This window comes from Microcaecilia unicolor, chromosome 3, assembly GCF_901765095.1.
Source record: "Microcaecilia unicolor chromosome 3, aMicUni1.1, whole genome shotgun sequence".
Taxonomy (NCBI): Eukaryota; Metazoa; Chordata; class Amphibia; order Gymnophiona; family Siphonopidae; genus Microcaecilia; species Microcaecilia unicolor.
The window spans coordinates 490,173,999-490,195,553 of NC_044033.1; the positions used below are offsets into that span (position 1 = coordinate 490,173,999).

The 21,555-nt window shown below is 40.9% G+C and overlaps 1 long non-coding RNA gene across 1 annotated transcript; it reads right to left on the bottom strand.

The window, feature by feature from the left end:
* Positions 1–563: 563 nt before the first annotated feature.
* Positions 564–20,147, bottom strand: LOC115465229. Its single transcript, XR_003941365.1, has 3 exons — positions 20,138–20,147; positions 12,536–12,538; positions 564–637 (listed from the first exon to the last, which is right to left on the bottom strand). It is a non-coding gene; the product is annotated as an uncharacterized LOC115465229 (long non-coding RNA).
* Between the last annotated feature and the right edge of the window lie 1,408 nt (positions 20,148–21,555).

A 21,555-nucleotide genomic window follows, 5' to 3' on the forward strand; every position in this document is an offset into this window, starting at 1 on the left:
ACTGCCATCCACTGCACAGCACTACACTAGCCCTTATGGCTGAAGGGGGCACATATATGTGGGTACAGTAGGGTTTTGGTGACTTTGGGAGGGGTCACAGCTTCTACCACAAGTGTGACAGGTAGAGGGAGATAGGGACCTGAGACCCCCACTCCATAGTGCACTGCACCAACCACTACACTACTCAATGAACCTGCATGCTTCTATATTAGACCTGGCGTATAACATCTGAGGCTTTTATTCACATTTTTTTTTGGGGGGGGGGTCATTGACCACTGGGGGGGTGTCTGAGTCATCTCTGATTCCCTCCAGTGGTTATCTGGTAATTTAAGACACCTTTTTTTGCCTTATTCATTATAAAAATAGGTATAGCTCAAAACATCTTAGGTTTAGTTTTGTTCCATTATGGCTGAAAAAACGGCTGTCTTAAGAATGCCCAAATCCTGCGCTTAACACCCTCCTGACATGCCCCCTGAGATCTGGATGCACTGCAGACAAACAGCATAGAAAAACATATGGAAAAATAGGTTTCAAAAATACTGATATGGACGTTTCTTTTTTTTTTTTTGTGAGAAAAACGTCCAACTGCTGCTTTACGCCACTTTTCAGATGCTTTTTTTCCTTTCAAAAATGAGCTCTACAGTGTATTATATACATGCACGGTGTCATGAGCAGGCACAACAGCTTTAGCACTGCCAGATGCAGCAGGCCCAACTATGCCCACAGTCAGTTGCAGTTTCACAGCAGATGGCACTACAGCCAGGGTCGTGTCTGTGTTGTGCAAATTGTGCTCTGACAATTAATCATGTACTTAAGTCCCCAGGAGTGCCTAAAGGATGACTAGTATAAATAACTGCGTTCAGACTGCTAAATTGTGCTGGAAAAGAGCGGCTGACAATGTGGCACATTCCACCGTGGAAAAATTCCAGCAGGGGGTGAAGGGTGACACCAGGCGTCAAAGCAGCCTTCATTTAAGCAATGATAGTACATTTTTCTATTTTTATTCTCAGTGTGCTAACATATGGCACAAAAATTTCCATCACATCAACAAATTTATAGAACATATCTAACACAGGTGAAGAGCCAGACATGTACAATAGAAAGAAATATAGGCAAATGATCTGAAAGTTTTGTAGTAAGATTATTTCAAAGACAAGACATACTCCAATACACTGTAGTCTCTTTTTTTTTTTTTTCTTACTTTTTCTGGTAGTATTAAAACATGGCCAAATGTGGGTTAAAAGGTTTCACTACATCTCAAAAGGACATGGTTATGCCTTCAGTGTCTTATTCTGCAACGTATACTGGAGCCTTTAAAAAAGCAATCCAGAGTTGTATAGCTCCAGATTGCATTTAGCACAAAGCTTAAACCACTGGAATAATTTAGTATATCTCTCAGGTTTTGCCAGCATGGTACTGCTCAGAAGTGGTAATTGTGAAATACATATGGGAAGTGTCTAGATTACCAGGAGTAAAGATAAAATGAACTTGCAGGTGAAGTAGTATGCAGACATTTTCCCTTTAATCAGGGACAAGTGAAGGAGTCTGACCCAGGAAAGATAGCAGAGTAACTATGGAACTTCTCCTCCTGGTGCAGTATGTTAGCAATGGCAGGAATATCAGAGACTGTTATGAGAACTGAAATTATTAAAGTATCAAAACAGCCAGATGCCAGAATTGTGAGTTTGATCTGACCCCCCCCCCCCCCACCACCACCACACACACACGCGCGCCTCCAAGCCCAACATCTACACAAAAGATTCTGGTGGTCTAGTGCCCCCTCCATAAATATCTATTTATTTACTTATTTATGGCATTTTATCCCACATTAAACATGAAATAGATTGAAACCTGGGAGCACTTAAAATCTTGTTGTTTTTTTTCCTGTGCCAACATCAAAAGAAAAAAAGATGGCATGTGGGAACTTGCTCCTTTTGCTTTGTGGAATACAATGGTATATTATAAAAATGCACTTGCCTTTTCTTTATTATTATTACTATTTCACAGAGAAGGTATTGATTAATGAGTGAAGGGTTTCCTTTGTGCAGAACTGTCCAGTGTCAGTCTAAATGTGCCAACATTGTCCAGTTCAGCACACTATTAGCAGCCAAGTTCATACAAAGTTAATTATGTTCAGTGGAAAGTAAATCTGTTGGCTCAGGCTGTTTGCTATGTGAATATTCAATCACTGTTTCACTATTACTACCAAGTATTGCGTATTAAGGGGATTTGTTTTAATTCATTTATCCAGTCCTTACATGCACATGGTTTTGCTTTTTAAACCCAAAGGTTTCCTATGATAGCGTTGTGCATATTTGAATTAGTTTTTCTGTGCAAGTTTTGCTTGGTTTGTCTTTATTTGAAATAAAAAAAAATTGTCAACAAAGGGCGGGGCTAGGTGGGACAGGGGGCTCCACTGAACTGGGCTGCAAAGGGCCCTGGTGAGCCAGTTGATGTGTATCTTTCAGAAAGCTTTTGATAGAGTTCCTCATGAGAGACTCCTGAGAAAATTAAAGAGTCATGGGATAGGAGGAAAGGTTCTAGTGTGGATTAGGAATTGGTTATTGGACAGAAAACAGAGGGTAGGGTTAAATAGTCATTTATCTCAATGGAAGAGGGTGAACAGTGGAGTGCGGCAGGGATCAGTACTGGGACTGATGCTATTTAACATATTTATAAATGATATGGAAATCAGAAGAGTGAGGTGATTATATTTGCAGATGACTCAAAACTATTCAAGGTTGTTAACACTTGCAGACTGTGAAGTATTGCAGGAAGACCTTGGAAGACAGGGCATCTAAATGGCAGAAGAAATTTAATGTGGACAAATGCAATGTGATGCACATTGGAAAGAATAATCCAAATCATAGTCCACCTTGGGGGGGGGGGGGTCAGCACTCAAGAAAAAGATCTAGGTGTTGTCGTAGATAATACGTTGAAATCTTCTGCCCAGTGTGCGGCAGCGGCCAGAAAAGCAAGCAGGATGCTAGGAATTATTAGAAAAAGGGATGATGAATAAGACTGAAAATACTATAATGCCTCTATCACTCCATGGTGCGACCTCACCTTGAGTATTACGTTCAGTTCTGGTCACCGTATCTCAAAAAAGATATAGCGGAATTAGAAAAGGTTCAAAGAAGTGCGACTAAAATGATAAAGGGGATGGAACTCCTCTCGAATGAGAAAAGGCTAAAGAGGTTAGGGCTCTTCAGCTTGGACAAGAGACAGATGAGGGGAGATACAATTGAGGTCAACAAATCCTGAGTGGTGTAGAACGAGTAGAAATAAATTTTTTACTTATTCCAAAAGTACAAAGACTAGGGGACACTCTAGGAAGTTACATGGAAATACTTTTAAAACAAATAGGAGGAAATATTTTTTTCAGCCAATGTATAGTTAAGCTCTGGAACTCTTTGCCCAAGGATGGTGGTAACCGTCGTTAGCAAAAGGTTTGTACAAGTTCCTGGAGGAAAAGTCCATAGTCTGCTATTGAGACAGACATGGGGAAGCAACTGCTTATCCTTGGATTTGTAACATGGAATGTTGCCACGATTGGGATTTTTTCCATGTACTTGTGACCTGACTTGGCCACTGTTGGAAATGGGATACTGGGCTAGAAGGACCATTGGTCTGACCCAGAATGGCTACTCACATGTTCTTATGAGATTTCACCAGTCTTCTATAGGGGCATCATCACCTCCTTTTTCCTACTGGCCATTCCTCTCTCTATCCACCTAAGAATCCTTTTAGCTTTTGCCATTGCCTTTTGTACCTGTTTGACCACCTTAAGATCATCACATACGATCACACTTGAGTTCCGCTCCTCTTTCATGCACAAAATCCCCTAAACTGTACCGTTCCCTTGGATATTTGTAGCCCAATGACCCTGCATTTTTTAGCATTTAATCTTAGCTACTACTACTACTTAACATTTCTAAAGCGCTACTAGGGTTACGCAGCGCTGTACAGTTTAACATAGAAGGACAGTCCCTGCTCAAGGAGCTTACAATCTAAAGGACAAATGTACAGTCAGTCAAATAGGGGCAGTCAAATTGGGCAGTCTAGATTTCCTGATTAGAGGTATAAAGGTTAGGTGCCGAAGGCGACATTGAAGAGGTGGGCTTTGAGCAAGGATTTGAAGATGGGGAGGGGGCTTGGCGTAAGGGCTCAGGAAGTTTATTCCAAGCATAGGGTGAAGTGAGGCAGAAAGGGCGGAGCCTGGAGTTGGTGGTGGAGAAGGGTATTGAGAGGAGGGATTTGTCCTGTGAGCGGAGGTTTCGGGTGGGAACGTAAGGGGAGATGAGGGTAGAAAGGTAATGAGGGGCTGCAGACTGAGTGCATTTGTAGGTTAGAAGGAGGAGCTTGAACTGTATGCGGTACCTGATCGGAAGCCAGTGAAGTGACTTGAGGAGAGGGGTGATAAGAGTATATCGGTCCAGGCGGAATATAAGACGTGCAGCAGAGTTCTGAATGGATTGAAGGGGGATAGATGGTTAAGTGGGAGGCCAGTGAGGAATAGGTTACAGTAGTCAAGGAGAGAGGTAATGAGAGAGTGGATGGGAGTTCGGGTGGTGTGCTTAGAGAGGAAAGGGCAAATTTTGCTGCTGATAAAGAGAAAGAAGCGACAGATCTTGGCTATCTGCTGCCAAATTCTGCTTAGCTGCCAAATTCCAGACCATTCCTCTAGCTTCACTAAGTCCTTCCTTATGTTATCCATACCATCGGGGGTGTCTACCCTATAGCAGATTATGGTATCATCAGCAAAGAGGCAAACCTTACCAGATCACACACTTCAGCAATATCGCTTACAAAAATGTTTAAAAGGACCAGCGCAAGAATCGAACCTTCTGGCACCATACTGGTAACATTATTTTCCTCTGAATGATTACATTTACCACTACCCTCTGTCGCCTTTCATTAATTCAGTTCCTAACCTAGTCTGTCACGTGTCAAAGGCTTTGCTAAAATCTAAATACACCTCAATCCAACTCTCTGGTTACCCAATCAAATAAATTAATTAGATTTTTCTGGAAATACCTGCCTCTAGTGCAACCATGTTGCCCTGGGTCCTGTAATCCACTGGATTCTAAGCATTTTACTATTCTCTGATTTAAGTGTTTCTATTAATTTACTTATTATAGAAATCAGATTTACAAAGACTAGGAGGCACACAATGAAGCTACTAAGTAAATTTAAAACAAATTGGAGAAAATATTTTTCACTTGATGTATAATTTAAAATCTGGAATTTATTGCCAGAGAATGTGGTAAAAGCAGTTAGCTTAGGGTTTTAAAAAGGTTTGGACAATTTACTAAAAGAAAAGTCCTTAAACTATTATTAAGATGAACTTGGTGAAATCCACTGCTTATTCCTGGAATAAATAACATAAAATCTCTTATCTTTTGGGATCTTGCCAGGTACTTGTGACCTGGTTTGGCCACTGTGAGAAACAGATAGTGGGCTTGATGGACCTTTGGTCTGTCCCACTATAGCAACGCTTATGATCTTAGTCTGGAGAGTCCTGACCAGTGCTTGCTCCATAAACCAGTGGAGGCAAGTACTCAACTATCAGCTTAGAAGGGCTGGTGACCACAGCCTTGTCACAGTAGACACCAGTAAAGTAATAGAACCAGACACTTATGTAAATTACTAGCTGAGGGAAAAAAGACTCTGGTGCTACAGTTTGACCTTTCTGGTGCATTTGATCTGGTCAACTGTGATATTAAACTAGATCCTGCAGTGCCTGCTAGAGGCTATCTGTTAATGCTGTGGTACAAAGTTCAAGTTTTAAAACTAAGGGGAAAAGAGTATAGAGATTAGTTGATAAAGTTTACTTTTTATATTGTTATTCTACCTATCACTAACCTACAATTCCTACTTTAAACCCCAATCTTTAAGTTCCCAAAGCACAAAGCAAAATAGTGTTCATTTACCAGAGAAATGTCCTCTTCTCTCAGAACTTCTCAGAAAGAAAGTTCAGTGGGACCTTTCTTCTTTATATAGTTATGAATTTAAAAGGACTTTTTCAGAGCATAATGTTCATCTTGGCATGTACAATTTCAATATCATAGTGACATAATCAGGTACGTCAGCATATAAATCCTTAAAGACTAACATGAGAATCTTAAACTGCACCCTGTATGTGACAGGCAACCAATGTAAACTTTTTAATACAGCCGTAATATGAACAGGTCGAACAACACCTGTAATTAGCCAGGCAACAGCATTCTGGACCATCTGCAGAGCCCGGACATGGGCTGATAACATCCCTAAATATAAAGAGTTACAATTGATATGTCACCTAAAGTATAACATACTAATGGGGATGTTGTATAGATTGGAATTAAAAAGGGCAAGTCTATAAACAAGGTGCTAACATTGTGCCCAATGGCCACATACGCATTTACCCCCCAAATTTCAAAACTATTTAACCGATCACAAATGGCTCCTGCCCGGTTAAATAGTATTAACGTGCCTAACTGGATATTCAGTAGGATATAACCAATTATCTTCCGCTGAATATCCCGGTTAGCGGCTATATCATGCAACATAGCTGGTTAGGCATGGATATTTAGTGCCTAAATGACTATGTTGAGCAGTCAAAATAGGCCGCTTAAATAATAGGCCTTTCTTTGCTAAAAAGTTTACCAGATAGCGCTGAATATCAGCATAGCTCATTAACTTTTTAGCAGCCATAATAAACCCAGATATTCAACGATGGTCACCAGATACAGCCCAGCACTGAATATTCAGGTTTAACGCTGGTGGCAGACAGAAAACACACTGCTCACTACTGGCAAAGTATCAGGCCCTCAGAACATGTGTGTACATGCCAATGTGCTACCTAAGCACTATTCTGTATATACCCACTTAACTTAAATAGCACATATTTGCAAGGAGGCATAAACAGGTGCAGAGCAGGGTGGGACATAGGTGGGGCTTCCAATTACATGAGTAACTTATAGCATATGCTCTCAGTTGATTTTCAGATGGTGGTGCAGAGTTTAGTGTTGTCAAAGTTTGATTATTGTACTCCTATATATCTTGGTTTGTCACAAACCCAGTGTAAAACCTTGCAAATTATACAAAATGCAGCAGTAAGATTGGCGGTGGAGATAGGTCAGTTTTAATCATGTCACCCCAGTGTTGAAGTCATTACATTGGCTCCCTGTATATTATAGAATTCATTTTAAATTGGTTCTTATTTCTAAAGCCCTTACTATATTTATATGACACAGGCTTAGGAAGTTTATCCCTGGATTCTATACATGGTGTCCAAATTTGGGTGCTGAAATTTTGGTGTGGATTGACTAGCAATTAAATGGATATTAGAAATCATTTATTGCAATAAATTACGTGTGATTACAGAGCTGTCCATTTTTAAGAAGCAGTTGAAAACATATATTTCTCTCGGGCATTTCTACTGTAAAATGTTCATAATGGAGTGTTAAGCTATAGGATATGGAGAAAATGATATTGTTTGTGTTGTTACATAGTAAATGATGGCAGATAAAGATGTGAATGGTCCATCCAGTCTGCCCAACAGTCACCCTCATTATCAATTCATGATTAAATCAACAATGAATGTGATATTATATACTTTTATCACAAGTCTTTGGCGTTTCTGGGACAGAGTGTAGAAGTCCACTCGGCTCTATCCTTATGTTCCACCTATTGGAGTTGCCATCATTATTTATTTTTTTTATTTTGCATGTTTTATTGAGCCTGCCTAGTTAATAGGCAGGCTAGAAATGAATAAATAAAATACTGTAAGTTATGCATGTCCCTGCTGTATGTAGATGCCCACATTTATGCCTGGTGTAAATGTGGGAACCTAAATGTTAGGCACACCAGTACCGGGTTATGTTAATGTTCTATAATGGAACTTAGGTGCCCCTAGGCTCCATTATAGAATAGGCTCCTACCAGGGGCGCCCAAGACAATCTGCTGCCTGAGGCAGAAAATGAGCTGTTGCCCCAGCTCCTCTGCCGCCACCCCCGCCCTTCCCTACCCAATCCTCTTCCCTGAAATTAGCTTTTCTATTCTTTTCTTGTTTCTTAAAAGAAGGTGGGGCAGTGACTCCCATAGGCTGCCCTGCCACTGGTCCAGCTCATTCTCTCTACTGCAAGCAGCCCATGTCTCTGATGTAATTTCCTGTTTCCTCAGAGGTGGGCCGCCCGCAGTAGAGAGAAGGGGCCTGGGTTGGTGGCAGGGCAGCCTAGGGGAGTCGCTGCCGCCGCTGCCTTTTGAAAAACAAGAAAAGCAAAAGGTGATTTCAGGGAAGGGGGTTGGGGAGGGAAGTTCTGGGAGTGATGCTGTAACATGGTGTCAGAATTATTGAGCAGTATGTCAATTGATTGTGCTGAATCAGATTCAAATATATAATAATATAAATATACAATTTTAAAAGACTTCTTGAAACTGCAGCAGAAACTGGCTTTCAGTTCAAGCCCCTCTTCCCACTCCCTTTGGAAACATTTAAAAGGACAAAAGGCACTACTTCAGAAGTCTTCAAATGTCCTCTCCCCCTCCCACTTGAAGGACTGGTAACAAAAGCATGACTAAGGTGGGTACCTGAAGGCTCATCAAGACATCTCCACCAGCAGACAGAGTCTGGAAAAGTGTAAATCCAGATACTGAAAACAAAGGAAAACCAACAAGGCATTTGCTTGGTAATTGCCTCAGATATGTATATCTACCCCCTCCCATCAGCTATCAGACATGAAGGCGCCAAGACATGTGCAGAAAGGAAAGACTTATAATGTGATCATGTGAACAGACTACAATAACCATAATGCCTTGCAAAATATTCAGTGCAAACCAGGAAGCAAATGATCCAGGACATGCACTAACTATAAAAAGCCTTTAAATAGCCCAGCTCGTGTCTTGGAGCCTGCCTCTTACTTTGGGATCTGCTCTGGGAACCTGTATCTTGCCTCCCTGCTGGGAAGACATCCCTGCAACCATGTGCTCATCAATCTGCTGGACCACAGCATGCTTGTAACAAGGACTGTAAGTCAACCTAAAAACCTTTGATTTGAACCTGTTGCTTTGTTTTATGCACAAATTCTCTGTAACGATCCTTGAAGCTATCTCGCTGCAATATTTGTATTTTGAATAAATCCTTTTGAAGCTAAAAATATAGACTTTGTGTTCTGAGCATATGGTATCTTTTAAAGTTATATTGATAGCGCATGGACACTCTTAAAACTTAGTGCCGTGCTCTGAGCACATACTTTTAAATCTTGCAGTACATGCTAGTGAAATTACAGAAATATAGCATTTAATTCCTTTGTATTCTTGCAATTGTAAATCATTCTTACCTTATAGGTAAGTGTTGGAGAAATATTAGCGAGTGCTCTTAAAATATTCCCTGCTCTTTGTTCTTAAATATCATATTAGGACTGTGACAATTTTGTAACATTTTTAATGGATATTAAGAACATTTCAATTATTTCATGTAACAATGCCGCTTCACAAGAGTGCTTACTGAAGTCCCCGCCTCAGGTGGCCTAATGGTAGTCTCACCACTGGCTCCTACTGTCCACCTTTAAGGTGTCTAAATGGAGGCACCCAATTCTAGAATTGTCCCCGTAGTTTTGGATGTGAGAAAGGTAATGTGTACATGCAGTTTGTCATTTGTTTCATAAGAACAGCCAAGCTGGGTCAAACCAGTGGTCCATCTAACCCAACATCCTGGCATCCTGAATGACTAGCAACATCCACAGGCCCATACCAGTGTTCATCTGAGTGAAGTGTAAGTATGAGCAACTGGGCCCCCATCCAATCTCATACTTGTCTGTATCTTTGTCATCTAGGAATGCATCCGGACTCTTCTTGAGCCCTTCTAAGTTATTACATCCTGCAACAGCATATTCTACAATTTAACTACCTCTCTTTTTGTATGTTTCAAATACTACTACTACTACTACTAGTTAACATTTCTAGAGCGCTACTAGGGTTACGCAGCGCTGTACAAATTAACAATTAAGGACGGTCCCTGCTCAGAAGAGCTTACAATCTAATCATGAAGTGTTAAACGCTGAGGATGTATTTCTGTGCAGATAGTCATCTCTTTTCCTCAAGTTCCTACCTTTCCTGTTCTAGGTTTTTAAGTATAAAACATTTCTGAGCTGTAAAGATTGTGAGCTCTTTGAGTAGGGACTGTCTTTTTATGTATGGTGTACAGCGCTGCGTATGCCTTGTAGCGCTATAGGTAGTAGTAGTAGTAAAGGGATATTATCCTAGAAGGAGTTGAATGGAGGTTCAAGTGTCAGATTGAAAACAGTAGATATGTATATGTAAAAAGAATGTTATTTATAGGGTAGTATGGGCAAGATAATATACACTGTACATAATAACTTCATTTGTTATGTGGTAGACTTCCCCTTAGTGCAATTTTCCTTACTCTTGTGCATCAGGCGTTGAGACCAACGTAGTGTACTAATCTGCAGAATTTCCTATGGGTTATGCAACTCTGCTACTTATGGAAATGAGCTGGGTAGCAAAATGGCAAAAGTTGGCTTGCAAAGATGTTCGTACATACTGATTTTCATGAACCTCAGAATTAATGAACTGCTTTGCATTCTTTTGTGTTGCAGCAGCTCATTAATTTTGATTTTAAATAAACTTTCACATACAGCAACCTATATGCAATGGTTTAATATCAACAAAGCAGCAAACTTGCAAATGATTTCAGAAATGGGACTTTGTGTGGAAAACAGCAACTCCCCTCCCCCCACCGCCCATCACCACCACCACCACCACACACACACACACCCTTCCAAATATTGTTGTTTTGCATATTTCAGGATAGTTTCACATATTTTTCTGAATGAAGCCCCACTCGCAAAAGAATTTGGAAGTTAATCGATTGCCCTCACTTGTCTTACTCGATTTTACTACAGTAATTCATAATTGGATGACCGCTAATTATGAATGTGAATGTGGCTAAAATGCAGATTCTGTTCTTGACAAGAACTCAGGTTGTAGACTGTCCTTCAAGTTTTTTTGTTGAATGAATGCTCTATACCAATACATGAGGGAATTCGATACTTGGAAGTATTATTAGACACCACGTTATCCATGCATGATTATCTGAAACATGTCATTAAAACTATATTCTTCAAGTTAAGACTTCTTCATAAATTGTGATCTGTTAAGAATTTCCAATTAGTGCCACAAAGCATTATTTTATCACATTTTGACTATTGTAATTACTGCCACTTGGTTTACTAACTTATGCTCTCAGAAGGTCTGAGAGATGCCTATTATATCTAATTTTTCATTTAGTGCAATATATTCTAACACTCCCATCTTATTTCTTAGGCTTCTGGCATTCGCATATAGACATTTCAAACTATGTTTGATGTTCCTATTTACATCATGCTCAGTACTTGACAGTCTTTTGTCTGATTTTTATTTTTATTTAAGGACACCTTCCTGCTTATTTTCGAAAGGAGAAAAACGCCCATGTTCGGGAGATGGCCGTCCGTTTCCCGTGGGCGGCCAAATCGGTATAATCGAAAGCTGATTTTGGTCGTCTTCAACTGCACTCCGTCGCGGGAACGAATAAAGTTGATGGGGCGTGGTGAAGGCGGGACTGGGGCGTGGTTATCGGCCGAACAGAGATGGGCGCACTCGGCCGATAATGGAAAAAAGAAAGGCGTTTTTAGTGAGAATTTAGGAGACTCTTTTTTGGACACTTTTTTTCTCACGAACAGGTCCCAAAAAAGTGCCCTAAATGACCAGATGACCACCAGAGGGAATCGGGAATCACCTCCCCTGACTCCCCCAATGGTCACTAACCCCCTCCCACCAAAAAAAACCGACTTGCAAAAACTTATTTCCCAGCCTCTATGCCACCCTCCAAGTCCGTACCCACCTCCATGACAGCAGAATGTGTTCGATCCTCTCACAGCTATTCCCTGGTTCAGATGTGGCTCTCGGGTGCACTGCAGGGTCACATCAGCATTGCATTGTGGTGGGTGTAGGATATTGGGCTCCGTGATTTCACTAGCTTGTGTTACAGTCTCACAATGTTGGTAGTTGGTAAGCTCTTCTCCCATGGTGCTTTTCCCTCTGCTTACTGGGTCAGAGTGTGTCCTGTTTTGTTTCCGGTAGTCCACGAGATAGTGACCATTTTTGTAAGTTCGTTTTAGATCCCTTTCGTGTGTTAGCCACGTTACTGAACTTAGTTCTTACCTTGAATGTTGCTGAAAGAGGGCATTGTACACCATTCTGCCAGCTCTGAGCTACTGCTAATCTTAGTACCAGGGAGACTCGTTGCCAGTGGGGCACAACCTCTGATCTGCAGTTAACTGTGAGTAAACGCGGTTATTGAAATAAAGGACGTTTTCAGCGAGATTAGTCTTACGGTGTGAACTGCTGTGCCAAGGTTATACAGCAGCAACAAGTCCTGTCCCTGGATCAGTTTTAGTGGGTAATGCAGTGCACTTCAGGCAGGCGGACCCAGGGCCATCCCCCTCTACCCAAGTGGTGGTAAATGGGAGCCCTCTAACCCCCCCCCCCAAACCCACTGTACCCACATGTAGGTGCCCCCCGTCACCATTAAGTGCTATAGTATTGGTGTTGGGTTTTTTTTTTTTGGGGGGGGGGGATTTGGGGGTCTTAGCACCCAAGGTAAAGGAGCTATGCACCTGGGAGGTAATTTAATGTTTTTTCCTATTTTTTAAAAATTCCCCCTAAGGTGCCCGGTTGGTGTCCTGGCATGTGAGGGGGACCAGTGCACTAAGAATCCTGGCCCCTCCCACTACCCAAAGCCTTGGATTTGGTCGTTTTTGAGCTGGGACGCTTCGGTTTTGATTATCGCTGAAAAACGAAAATGCCCAGCTCAAACAAACGCCCACATCTCAAAAACGCCCACATCCAATGCATTTGCCTGGCACAAACCGTATTTGCGAAACTAAAGATAAACGTCCATATTTTTCGAAAATACGATTCGGCCCACCCCTTCACGTACCCTTTCTCAGAGATGGACGTTCTTACACATGGGCGTTTGCGTTCGATTATGCCCCTCCTTATCTACTATGGTCTCTTTTGCAACCTCACTATCGGGATACCCTATCTTCCCTGTTTTTGTGATATCTTTGAAAGATACCTTATCCCGAACCATGCGCTTTTGAGCGATTGTCAGCCTTCCCCCAGTTTCTAGTTTAAAAGCATTTAGAAATCACAATGGAAATGTGAGCAGAGAAAACTAAGACCAGCATCGATCATAAGTCCCAGGATGTTGTATCCGAGTTAATAATAGGACCACCACGATGGTATATATTATTTATAGGCATAGAGCCTGAGTCATGGGAAAATATCGCCTGTGTTTTGGTGAGATTTGGTTTCATTTTATTAATCTCAATCCAATGCAGGATCTGTTCCAGTTTAGGAATCAGGGTAGAGTGGGCTGTTTGATCGGCTGGATTAAAAGACGCGAGGATCTGTATGTCATCTGCATAAAGGAGAGGAGTAAAGCCCAAATCAGAAATAAGTGAAGCCAAAGGATCCATGAATATATTGAAAATCAGTGGAGCCACCAAAGATCCCTGAGGGACCCCACAAGTTATGGAATAAGATTCAGTATCTTGCCACAGAACACAGTAAGAATGATCTCTCAAATAAGACTGGAGCCAAAGCCAGGCAGTGCCAGTAATACCAAGGGACTATATTCTCTGCATTAATTGGCACGAGTTAGCACTAATTATTTATTTATTTTGGTACATTTATACCCTCGCATTATCCCACAAGATCAGGCTCAATGTGGCTTACAAAATTACAAATGGTTACAATTCAGGGAGAGTACAGATTCAATAAAGTCAAAGGGAGGGGTAAGTATATGTGGATAAGAGAGGGGATGAGGAAGACTAGGTTTTAGAATTGTCAGAGGGATAAGCAATCTTGAATAAAAATGTCTTTAAGGATGTCTTGAAGACCTGGTGGTCAATAGTCTCTTTCAGCTGCCATGGTAGAACATTCCAATATTTCGGGCTGACATATGAGAAGGTTGATGCAAAAAGCAATTTATATTTAACATGCTTGCAACTTGGGTAGTGTAAATTGAGGTAGGATCGAGCAGCCACAGAAGCATTTCTAGAAGGTAGATGTATCAAATCAAGCATGTAGGCAGGGGCTTCCCCATAAATAATCTTTTGGGTCAACGAACAGAATTAGAATTTATACACACAATTTTCTAAGCGTATTCTCTAGAGTGGTGTGTGTAAATTCTAACACATGGATCTCAAAAGAGAGCATGGCCATGGGAGGGGCCTGGATGGGTCATGGGTGCTCCTAAAAATTACACTCACTGTTATAGAATATGCCTGATCCACGCCTAAATTAGGTGTGGTCGTTTACACCAGGTTTTAGTTGGTGTAAAAGGCTGCGCCTAAATTTTAGTCACGGGGATGGCCGCTACATCTATTCCATAAACTGCACCTAACTTTAGGCGAGGTTTATACAATAACTCTAAGTGTGTGTGTTTTTAGTGCCAATTTTGTACACACAATTTATAGAATCTAGGGGCCCTTTTACTAAGGCGCATAGGTGCCTATGTGCGTACGACATGCGTCAAATTATAACTGCTGCCAGGCCCCGGGGGATAATTCTAATTTTGACGTGTGTCCAAAACCTGCGGCAGAAAATAATTTCTATTTTCTACCGTATGGTGCTAACTGGCCGGTAATCGGCAGTGTACGCACGCTGATGATCACCGCCCAGTTAACGTGTGAGACCTTACTGCTAAGTCAGTGGGTGGCGGTAAGGTCTCAGGCCCAAAATGGACATGCGCTGATTTTTATTTTGCTGCACGTCCATTTTCAGCTCCAAAAAAGGCCTTTTTTTGTAGGCGCACTGAAAAATGGTCCTGCGTGCATCCAATATACGCGCCTACACCAGCGCAGGCCATTTTTTTGGTGCGCCTTAGTAAAAGGGCCTAGTTAATAAAGTCTACAAGGACAGAAATACTGTACTACAGAGAGATAGTTATCATATACTTGCCTCTTGTTGTTATAAGAATCCTTTATGCCTACATGACACATAAAGACCTAGCTTCCAAAATTGTGCATTTTTCTTATGCAATGGCTTTATATTAATTACTTAGAAATGATAAGCAGTAGAAGTTATCATGTTAGATTAACACCTGCAGATTATGTCCTTGTGCATTGAAAATGCCCTGACCTTAAACATGGACCTTATTTGTCTAAGCTTACAATTTTGATTATTTATAATATATGGCATAAATCCATTGTACTAGCTTATAATTGGACATATGGGCATTGCGGGATCATTTGCAATGTTGGCTTGTAACCTTTATTATTGGGTTCTGTTCTCTGAATCAGCCCCCAAAGAAATCATTAACAAAACTACATCTCCCGAGGAGCTGAAATGCACAAATTGGCAGGAAAAATACTTATCTGTTAACTGCAGCTGTCAAAATACAGATACCGCTGACTTTATTTAGAATATATTAAGACTGACCTACAGTTTTGGGGGACTCTCTTGTATTGATGGAAACAGGAAAATAATTCCTATAACCCATAACTAGGCAAAGTGTCTGTTTACTAAATGAAACACAGACTGAAAATAAAAAAACTCAATACAGATGGTTTTGCAGATTGGCCTTCCCATATTTTTGTCTCTCGTTACTTTCTTCTTCAGTATATACAGATAGATACAGATACACAGATCGAGCTATAGATAGATAATATTGTTGTGTCAAAGCTGTTTCACCACATCACTACTGAACACTGTAGTCTCATCCGGGGCGGACTGATAATGATTTGGGCCCCTGGGCACTAAGGAACATGAGTTTCTAGCCACCTATCAAAAAAAGCTGCTAAAGAACCATTCCTTCTAAACAGGATTCCTTTGTGTTTACCCCATACATTTTTGAATTCTGTTACCATTTTCATCTCCACCGCCTCCTGGGGAAGTGCATTCCAGGTATCGACCACCCTCGCTGTGGAAAAAGTAGTTCCTGTCATTATTCCTGAGTTGGCCCCCCCTTTGGAGTGGAGGAGTGGCCTAGTGGTTAGTGCAGTGGACTTTGATCCTGGGAAACTGAGTTCAATTCCCACTGCAGCTGCTTGTGACTCTGGGCACGTCATTTAACCCTCCATTGCTCCTGATACAAATAGTACCTGAATATAATATAAACCACGTTGAATGTAGTTGCAAAAAAACCACAGAAAGGCAGTATATCAAGTCCCATTTCCCTTTCAACCACAATTCATATCCTCTAGTTCTAAAACCTTCCTGTCTCTGGAAAAGGTTTGTTTGTGGAGTAATACCCTTCAAATATCTGATCATGCTTATAATGCCTCTCCTTTCATCCATGATATGCAGGTTCAGATCAGCAAATCTCTTCTCATATGTCTTGCTATGCAAACACAATACCATTTTTGTTTCTTTCCTTTGAACCGCTTCAAGTCTTTTTACATCCTTAGCAAGATATGGCCTCCAAAACTGAACACACTACTCCAAGTGAACCCTCACCAGTGACTTGTACAGGGGCATCAACACCTCCTTTTTTCTGCTGGTTATACTCCTTTATGCAGCCTACAATCCTTCTGGCCACAGCCACCATTTTGTTGCATTGTTTTGCCACTTTGAAATCCTCGAACACCATCACCCCAAGGTCCATCTCCTGAGCCAAGCTTACCAATCTCTCTCCTCCTATCTGGTACTTCTCTTTTGGATTTCTGTACCCCAAGTGCATTATTCTGCACTTCTTGGCATTAAATTTTAACTTTCATTAATTCATACCAATTATTTAATGCTTAAATCATTAACTACAAACAATTTTAATCACCTTCAAATATCTTATTTAAATTATTTTTGTGCTCAGTGTGTACTGAAGTGCAAAACCCATCGTATATAATGGATCCAGCTTATAGCACAACAATTGTTATACCATCATCGCACTGAACCCTACCTATCTATCCCTCCTATCAACACAACTGAATGCTGCTTCAAGTTATTACCAGTCTCTATTCATTATCAATTCTTCAGCTGCATATAGTGCTATTACTTATCTTATATCTTGTAGCTGGTACTTGTAACTGGTTGGTATGTAAGGTTCAGTGTCCTATTTTGTGGTGCTTGCTGGCAAACAATGTGCAATTGTGACTTGAGTGTTCAGATAAATTTTATAGATCCTTGCTGTTCTCTCTCAAAAGAGCATTGATCTCTGTTCTCAACGTGAGATCATGTTTTGCCATGACGGCATCTTCAAGAGAACGTACTAGAATAATAACAATATCACTCACTGTTACTAGAGGGGAGGGTCATAATTTGGACCATGTTGGGCACCCATTGTGGGTGGGGTAAACAGGGACCTGCAGCAGCTGAAAACCAGTATTTACATTGGCTGGTTTGCCAGGTGCTGTATACCCTCTGCTTAGGTGTCACATATCTCTTGAGGGTATGTGTACTACATTTTGGGAACCTCTGATACACTGGACACCATTAAGGGAGTAAGCATAATGGGATGTAATTTAAGAATGCTTGAAGTCTGGCTAACTGCTTGGCAGTGAAGTTTCAGTCTAAAAGATGAAGTTTTGCATTTTAGGCGCAGAAATGCAGTGGAGCGATACATGATAAAAAGTGAAATACTATGTTCATGGAGAAAGAAAGAGACCTCAGACTAATTATAATTAATACATTCAAGGTAGGGAAACTATCAATTAGTAGCAGTTCTAGTCCTCTGGAAAGCACCATTCAGGCTACGAGTCAATATTTATGGTCCCTCAGTGTCTCTCACGGAACTGCAATCCCAGTGGCAGCCAGAAAAGTACTTTTACCTCAGGTAATTACATTAATCTGCCTTCATCTACTTCTCATTAAGTCAATTCTAGATCCACTAAAATTTTAAGGTGCACAAATGAACCGGATGCCTGCTAATATACATCCTTACTGTGTGCAATCAGGAAAGACCAGAAAGAACTGGGAGACTGATATTTGGGTAGCTGCTGCTCTAATATGACATATAACATAGTAGCATAGTAGATGACGGCAGATAAAGACCTGTACAGTTCATCCAGTCTTCCCAACAAGATAAACTCATTACATAAAGTATGATGTGATACCTCATATGTATACCTGATCTTGATTTCTCCTTGCCATTTTCAGGGTATAGACTGTAGATGTCTGCCTGGCACTGTTCTTGTTCTAAAACTTCTGAAATTGTCATTGAAGCCCCTGAAAATCTCCACTCCAACCCATCCAAATCTGTTCATCCATGATCAAGGCACAGACCATACAAGTCTACCCAGCACTGGCCTTGTTCTCCAACTTCTGTTGGTAGATGTTTGGATTATTGTGGGACCTTGTATAGGAGGGGAATGGTGCTGTAAGTAAAGTTAAAAAGTTGAATCTTGCTTGCTCAATTTCTATTGAGGATGGCACACAATGGAGCAAAACAAAACTGAATTAGACAAGGAGTGACATCCCACAGGTATCACATTCTAATTGGCAGCTGAGAAGACTGGATGGATCAACTGCTTTTTTTTGCCATCAACTATTATGTTATTATGCCCCATACCAATCTTTGAAGTATATATCTCGGATGTTAAAGTAATTCTCCTTTAAGCAGTTAAAATGCATGAAACAAAAATGTAAAAAAAAAAACTAATTTCCCTGGTTTAGACACTATGGTCTAATTGATGTTAACAATATCATTTGATGAGGTAATATTCCAGCTTTTAATTCCATTATAATTACACTAGTATGCTTAGTTATAAAAGGGATTGTAATGTACACATGTTAAGAATAGAATATGGTGCACAATGTTTCTGTTCAAGTTCCTTTAATTTATGATGAAACTATACAAATTCCAATAATGTAATATTTATATATTTAAAAATTTTAACCCCACCCCAATCACCATGTTTCTAGGTAACTTACAAAATACATAAATAATCCATTGAAACAATACATAACATAAATCATAATTATTCCAAACATAAAATTAAATCCGTAAAATTGTAACTGAAGGCTCAAAGAAATAAAAATGTCTTAACCGTCCTACGAGAAGCAATAACATCAGAAAGTGTTCTAATTTCAGTTGGCGATGAATTTCAAAGTCTTGGAGCTAATACCAAAAAATCCTCAAATGTGTTGGCTGTTTCTTAGCTTTCCTGACACATACCATACATATATACAAACAAGACTAAATATTTTGCTTTTCATAAATAATTGAAGGGCCCTTTTACCAGTGGTGTTCTTAGGGGGGCGGACACCCGGAGCGGCGCCCCGCCTCCCCGGGTGCAGCACCCCCCCCCCCCCCCCGGGTGCACGCCGCTGGGGAGGGTGCCGCAGCACGCGCCTGCTCAGTTCCCTGACTTCATGCGTTCGCTGGAGCTCCCTCTGACCTGGAACAGGAAGTGCACCCGGGGCGGACCGCCCCCACCGCCCCCCCCCCCCTTGGTACGCCTTCTTTTTACTAAAGGTTGTTAAAAGCCCTAATGCACACTTAGGGCTAGATTCTATATATGGTGCCTGAAAAACCTGCGTGGAAAAAAAATTATGCCTAGGTGTATTCTCTAATTTACACCTAAATTTTATAGAATAGACTTAATTTTCATGCAGGTTATAGAAAATGTCCAGCATCTCACCATGCAACCAAACTCAGTTGCGCTCATTTAGGCCATGTTTTACTTGGTGTAAATCCCAATGCCTAAATTAGGTGCAGATTGAGTGCATTCTATAATAATGCGCATAGATTTTAGAAACGCCCACACTCCATCCATGGCTATGCCTCCTTTTCAACTATGCAGCTTAGGTGCACCATGTTATAAAATGCACAGCGACTTGTGCGTGTCAATCTCAATGCCAATTAGTGCTGATAATTACTTGATAACATCCAATTAACAGCACTGATTAGCTACCAATTAAGTTATGCACATTTTTATAGAATACAGTTTGATTTCCACGTAGATTTCTAGAATCCAAGGGTTAGTACAGGAAAAACAGGGTACCATAAACATTTTCCTGTTTGCATGTGCTAAGTGCATGTTAACTATTTTTGAAAGATATTTTTGAAGGGGTGCGCCATGGGCAGAAAGTGGTCATGGAAACGTTAATCAAGTTAGTGCACGCACGTTAGCACACACTAACTGGATAATACAGGATTAACAAAGGAGCACAATGCCTCCTAAATAAGAGGCAGTAAATGCTCCCATGGGAACATTAGCCCATGACCTGCAAAAAACAAAATAGAAAATGCCAGATGTTTATGCCATGTTAAATCTGGGAATAGAGCATTGTGAAAGTCCTGCATTAGAATGTGCTAAGCCCAGATTTTACTGCACCTTAGTGAAAGGTTCCCTGAGGCGGTCTTTTACTAGGTGCGCTAGCGTTTTTAGCACGCGCTAATAATTAGGATGCGCTAAATGCTAGAGACACCCATAAAATTATCTATGGCGAAGCCCCAGGATATATGACTGACCTCATAGACCTCCCAACCAGAAACGCAATCAGATCATCACGAACATACTTAAATCTCCACTATCCTAGCTGCAAAGGATTCAAGTACAAATCAATTTATGCTTCCAGCTTCTCCTATATCAGCACGCAACTTTGGAATGCAATACCAAAAGCCGTGAAAACAATGTACGACCACCTTAACTTCCGGAAATCACTAAAGACCAACCTGTTCGAAAAGGCATACCCTACTGACCCAACTTAAGTGCGTGAACCCTGCAACACAACGAAACCAAAGCCCGTAATGAACACTATATAACTCTTCCCTCTAAGATCCCTAATGTGTCTGTAACACATGAATCTCATTCAACTATAACATCACTTGTATTTGTTTGATTACCAGAGGTGGCAACGCCTCACGGTACCATGTAAGCCACATTGAGCCTGCAAAAAGGTGGGAAAATGTGGAGTATAAATGTAATAAATAAATATATTCCTATGGGCATCTCTAGCGTTTATAACGTCCTAATAGCACACGCTAAAAACGCTATCACACCTTACTAAAAGACCCCCTAAGTTCTTTAACCTTGATCTATCTTATTGTTAAATGTTCTAGGCTTTGGATTAGATGACTCTGGGTAAGTCACTTAACCCTCCATTGCCCCATGTAAGCCACATTGAGCCTGCCATGAGTGGGAAAGTGCGGGGTACAAATGTAACAAAAAAATAAAAATATATACCACGGCAAACCTTTCTACCTGCTTCAGCTGACCCATGATGCTTCCTGTTTGTTTTCTTCTGCTATTTCTTTAAGTTAATAATTGATGCAGAATCATAACCTACCATGTTTCAGGTTTTAAAAGTAACTCTCTAAAGCTTGCCATTTATCTTAGGATCAGGGGAGGCCCAAGGCAATTTGCCGCCCGAGACAGGGATGAGATTCCACCCTGCCCCTACCCATGCCCTGCCAGCCAGCCACAGTTTGGCATCTCCCTCCTTCCCTTCTCAACCCTCTTCCCTGCATTTACCTTATTTTTTTCTTTTCCAAAAGGTTACAGCGGCATCGATTCTCGTAGGCTGCCCTGCTGTGGTGCTGTTGGCACCGCCTCTTTGCTGTACTGC